Source organism: Heteronotia binoei, chromosome 3 (assembly GCF_032191835.1).
Source record: "Heteronotia binoei isolate CCM8104 ecotype False Entrance Well chromosome 3, APGP_CSIRO_Hbin_v1, whole genome shotgun sequence".
Lineage (NCBI taxonomy): Eukaryota > Metazoa > Chordata > Lepidosauria > Squamata > Gekkonidae > Heteronotia > Heteronotia binoei.
The window spans coordinates 155,685,356-155,691,729 of NC_083225.1; positions in this window are offsets into that span (position 1 = coordinate 155,685,356).

A 6,374-nucleotide genomic window follows, 5' to 3' on the forward strand; every position below is an offset into this window, starting at 1 on the left:
ATTTAAAAAAAAAATGCATTGGCTTAATTTCTGAGGCTGCTGCATTAAAATGAGAAAGACAGACCTTTGGGTGAGAAGATAGCCTCATGCATGATGCTTAAATATTCAGCCTAGCATTGCTTAAGGGTATTTTCCCCAGCACTGCAGCTGAGCCCAGATGATGTTCGATACACCAGGCATAGTGCTGGCATGCTTCAGTGGAGGCTGTTAATAATTTTAAAAGCAATCAAGCCAGCTTTTAATTTAGAAGACCAAAGTTTGCAACACCAACCCCCCCTACATTTAAAAGGGAAATCAGCGACCTTGATAATACCTCAGTGTGAACTGAGAAAGTTTTTCTTTCGTTTTTTAATTGGAATTTGAAATGATGGGAAGGATGCAAGCACAGTGAAAATCCAGTATGAAACCTTTTGTTTTCTTATACCACCAGGACAAATTCAGGACCTCTCCTCAAGGAATACAAGTTCTGGTGTGCATGCGCATTGCACACACATGCTATTAATCAGCACTTTCTTCTACAGTTTCTAAAATTCAAATCACAGTATTGTGAAATTATGCGAATAACAAACAGAAACTGCAATATAAACATATAATGCCGATATAACAACATCCTAGCCTTTCAATTTTAGTCCAAGATGTTCATATTCAACATGATGCAAGTCCAATTTTTCTAGGTCTCCCACTGGATTATATTAAAAGTAAAATTATGTTAATAGAGCACTCCAAAGTCTAACAAAAAATTATGTGGAGTCTGAACTCTCTCATAAAAGATAACTTCTATCTCCAATACAATGCAGGGAAGACAGTGCAAAGAAAGTGCAACATCACAGTATGAAAAAATAAGAGCTAATTTACTAGAATGCAGGCTACCCCAATCTCATCAGATCTTGAAAGTTAAGCAGGGTCATCCCTGGTTAGTACTTGGATGGGAAACCACCACAGAAGTCCAGGGTTGCTATGCAAAAAATGGCAAATCAACTCTGAACTTCTCTTGCCTTGAATCCTCTAAGGAGTCACCTTAACTCATCTGCAATTTAAGGGGACTTTCCACCACTTCCACCAGGCTGCCTTTTGATAAAAATGCAGCATTGGGGGAAAAGCAGAAATAGATACTAACATATCTTTAAAAGTATCAACCTTTTCAGATGTCACATTTGAGGGGATCCAACGGTGCATACTGAGTGTGCATGTTATTCATAATGCTCCCAATGTGTGCAGGTCACTATTTTGTCTGATTAGGGAAATGTGTATATTTTCAAGCTTTAGTATATGCAAATGAAATATTACATTTTCAGAGTACAGGTTCATACAGTCTGAAGCTGGAAAATGTGTGTTTCCCTATGTAGACAAAATGGCAACTGTGTACATTGGAAGCATTGTTGGTAGCATGCATGCCTGGAACATACAGCTGGACCCCACCTCATGTAACTCTTGAAATGGTCTGTTATTCTTTAGTTATGAAACTCAGTGGCCACAGAACTAGGTGACGATTCTAAATCCCCAGAATGCCTTGAACTTGTATTTCATGAACAGATCACAGATCATCAGGAAGTGGGGAGGGGGGGAAGGAAACATCTGCTGGGCATTCCATTATTCCCTATGAAGACCAATTCCCATAGGGTGTAATGGAGAATTGTTCTGCAGGTATCTGGGGCTCTGGAGAGGAGCTGCTTTTTGAGATAAAGGCACCAAATTTGCAACATAGCATCCAGTACCTCTCCTCAAAACACCCTCCAAGTTTCAAAAAGATTGGACTACAGGTCCAATTCTGAGCCCCAAAAGAAGGTGCCCCTATCCTTCATTATTTCCAGTGGAGGGAAGGCATTTAAAAGATGTGCGGTCCCTTTAAATGTGATGACCAGAACTCCCTTTGGAGTTCAGTCATGCTTGTCACAACCTTGCTTCTGGCTCCACCCCAATGCCTCCCAGCTCCACCCCCAAAGACCCCAGATATTTATTGAATTGGACCTGCCAACCCTACCTGAGAGAGAGTCACTGTTATATCTACTTTACATGCTAACCAGCTAAGGTTGCCAACTTTCTTCTACACCAACAACAGTCAGAAAAATCTGCAGATGAAGTTGCACACCTGCTGATTCTTTGCTGTCAAGGCAAAGGAGCCCCTTGAGAAAATATGGTGGCAACTCTGAGCACTTGTGGCTGAAAGAAAAAACAGTAGCTTTCCTAACACCAAGCAATATCGCTAACAGCAGGCACAGGATTCTTGATTTAAGGACACTTCTCTGTCCGCTGGCCAAAACTGTAACTCTCTCAGTATGGAATCTGGGGAGCTTTGGTTTTCACAGTGGATGTATGCTTATACCTAATGGAGCTTGAATATTCTGAACTAAGGGACATCCCATAGATGAGAGGCATCTGACAACCATAGCAGATTTCATCAGTTTCTCTGTTACACACTGGAGTTATTAGGCTGTTTGTTTTATGCCATGTTGATCCAGTGAATGATTAGCTCAATTTCTGATAACATACACACATGGGCTAAGATGGAAGCCAGCTGAGCTGACTCTTATTGGTGGAGAGTTCCCAGGGTCCAATAAAAATGGTTATTGCTTGCAACAAATATTCTAGTTTGCGCCTCTGTTTGATTAAGTGGTCCAAAGCTAGGTAGTAGAATGCAGAAGAGCGTCTTGAGAGCTGTATGCTGTCTAGACTGTTGATTAAACTTGGGTTATTTGGAAATTGCTCTTAATTTAATAAAGTCAGTTGTGAGGATTCACGTGGGGTTGTACTTCATTGCACAATCTTAACAGTTGTGTCATGCACCTATGAAGGACTAAGGTCAAACTACACATTCAAGTTTTTAATTTGTAGGGTCTAGGTTCCCTGGAACCAGCTTGGGTTCCTTGAAGCTGAACAGCAGTTGTGGGGAATGGCTTTTTAAAAGTAAAGAAGAGCCCAAACGGGCTTGGAATGCTGCTTCAAGGGAGGAAGAGTTCCTACTTTCCCTGCTGAGCTGTTTTCCCATGTGGAAACAGCACTGGAGGAAGGAGTTATTATGGCCCCATTTTTCCTACTCCACATGTGCACAGCATATTCCATGAAGAGCAGTAAAATGAGGAAATAGCTCCCCTCCAACACTGTTTCTATTTTGGAAAACAGCTCAGCGGGGGGGGGGGGGGGGAGGCAGGAGCCCTTCCTCCTCCTGCAGTGGCATTGCAAGCCCATTTAGGCTCTCCTTTTTTTCAAAAGGCATTCACTGGAGTGGCTACAGAGATCACAAGTTGGGTCTGGGAAACTCAGACCCAACTTATGTAATTTGGCCATAACAGAGAACTTATGACCAAGGTTTTGATTAGCAAGGGAACATACCCACCTTTAGTTAAAGACTCTTGGCAGGCCTGTAGCTAACCAGGGGCCCACAGGGCCTGCCCCCGACAGCTTTTTTTGGGCCCCCTCACCCCAAGCCACGCCTCCCCCCCCCCCACTCCTGCATGACTTACATTGTGCAGGAGGAGCAGCCGCTGCCCATCCCACACCATTTAAAGGGTGAGCCAATCAGCTGCCTCTAAATCACCCGAGAGAGGGGAGGAAGAGAGGTGCCCCCCAGCCACTCCAGCTTCCTGCTCTCACCCCCATGGTCACGTTCCCATGGCCCTCTCATGGCCCCCTCCCCAGGCAGGCTCTAGCTGTGGGGCTGGATCTCAGGAAACTTGGCACTACATGTTTCCCAGAGCTGTGAGAAATTCCAGGTGTAGGGCTTACCTGGGTTGGTTCCTGTTGGACAAGAGATCTATGGAATTTCTGTGAACAGCACAGATGGGTGTACAGAGGGCAGATCTGCTATCCAATATCACCCCAATCCCAGTCTGGCTGCTTCTCTTGTCATTTCCAACATCCAAACTATTTTCTTTTCATAGACACACATTGACCTGCTCTCTTCAGCCAAGGGGAGTCATCTCTCCCAAATCCTGATTTACAAAGGGGGGGTTTCTACAATTGCTAACTATTTCTCCTTTTGTCATGTAGGCAGGGCCAGCCCAAGGATTTCTTGGCCCTTTGCCACACAAGTGAAATGCTGACAGGCCTTTTTGGAACCTTCCACATCTTGCTTCCTCGGTGTGCTTAATGGATGAGCCAGCCTTGAATGTAGGATAGAAAGAGGCCCTAAGTTTTTCCCTATGTATTCTCTGGGTCTGTGCAGTCAAATGTATGCTTGTGTGCACCCCACTTGGCACTCAGTTCCCAGACATGTGGGGCCCACTTTGGATTGGGACTGAAGAACACAAGAAAAAGGAATTTTATTGTTTCTCCTGCTCCACACAAACTATTTTCCCAGCCTGAAACAGCTTGGGGCCTTTAAACAGCTTGGGGTACATAATGGATTCCCCAGTGAAGCAAACAGCCCTGCCCTGGGGCCATTTCAGATTGGGCAAATGGCATGGGAGGAAAGTTTAAGGGACCTTCCTCCATACAATCCTAACCTAGATTGAGTCCCACATTCCTAGGAACTGACTTCCCAGTGGGGAACTTGCAAGCACACGCCTGATAGTCCTCATGGGCAATCCCAACCCAAGGACTATAATACATACAACGATGCCACAAAATTGAATTATAGAATATAAATAAGGGGCAATGAAAACTACCTAAAATTTCACAGACATTAACAGACATTCATTTACATATAAAAAATCCCTCTTGAACAATTCCATTTTACACATTCTGCAGAATGATGAAAGTGTGGGACTTTGTTAGGCTGGCCATTTCCCCAGGTGGGAACCAGAAGGGAGAATGTTTATGTTTAATTCGATTTATACCCCGCCCTCAGGTACAGGAAGGTTTGGATCATAATCAGTTGCAGGGTGACACCTTCAGAAAGCTTTGCTCAGACAACCGAAACAACCACAGTAGAGTATATTTGGACCAGGATTCCTGCAGATATGTAGACCCTAGGTCATGAAAAGCTTTGGAGGTAATTACGAGGGCCTTGAACTGAACCCAGAAACTAATTAGCAACCAATGGAGTGTAATATGCATGCTCCATTTAGCTCCGGGTTGTAATTGAGATGAAGCATTCTATACCATTAGAGTTTCTGAGTCATCTTCAAGGGCAGATTATGTAGAGCATGTTACAAATGTCTAACTTTAAGATTACTGTGGCATGAGTCCACATGGCCAGATTGGCTGGACTGAGAAAGGGAGAGGTGGAATGATGGAAGAAAGCAATTTTTTTGCAACTAAATTGACTTGTTTCTCCACAATACATCTGGGTTCAGTATAACAGTGAGACTCTTTAACTGAGTCAGCAAAGATCAGCTGGGCCTCCTCAAATGTTAGGAGCACATCTAAGACCTCACCCTTCCCAACCAGTATCACTTCTATCTTGTTAGGATAAGTCAGTGTACTCTACTGTACAGATATGCACACTGAAAAAGTTGAAAGGTAGAACAGATTTAGAATAGAAACAGTGTTAAGGGACAGAGGACCTGAGGTGTGAAATGGTAATGGCTCTCTCTATATATTCACAGGGCTTTTTTTCTGGAAAAAGAGGTGCCAGAACTCTCAATGGAGAAACACACATGTGCCCCTCATGAAATTTTTAACTTTTTTGAGAAGTTTCCATGAAGAGGTTCAGGAACTCCATTCCACCACATTCCCCAGGGGAAAAAAAGCCCTGCATATTCTGAAAGAGTTTAGAAGGGTGGTGAGCATCATGGCCTGACCGGTGGTTAACCCGACCCGGAGAGAAAGAGGTTTATGATCTGAACAATTGCCACAAAACTCACGTTATATCAATTTAGCAGCCTTACAAGGTCCCTGAATAAATTCTGTTTATTAGCACAATTTTTTTCTAAATTACATTTAATACTTCTGCGTTTGTGGCTTAATGGGAATTCAAAGCCTCCTCCAGTATATTCTCTGAAGGGAGCTGAGTTTCAAAAGCTTATGTCCCCAAAATCTGGCTAGTCTCTAGTGCTACTGGGTTCTAATCTAGCCCTTCTACCGCAGACCAACACAGCTACCCTCTGACACAACAATTGCTGAGTGGTCCTTGGTCACCCAGCAAGTTACCATTACAGTCAAACACAGGTCTTCCAGATCCTATGGCACTGTAACCACTACACCACACTGTTAGATATGACAGAGCAGCCCAAAGACAAACTCTACAATTTGGATTTATCATTGTCATATTTGTATAGTTGAATTAACTGAAAAGGATGAACAATGGCTTACAAACAACAAGACAAATGTCTCTGTCCAGACCAATAAAGTTTAATTCTGGGTATAAGTTTTCATGTGCATGCACATTTCTTCAGACACAAAGCGTGCATGCACAAGGAAGCTTATACGCAGAATTAAACTTTGTTGGTCTTGAAGGTGCCACTGGACTTCTTTGTTCTGTTGCTTCAGACCAA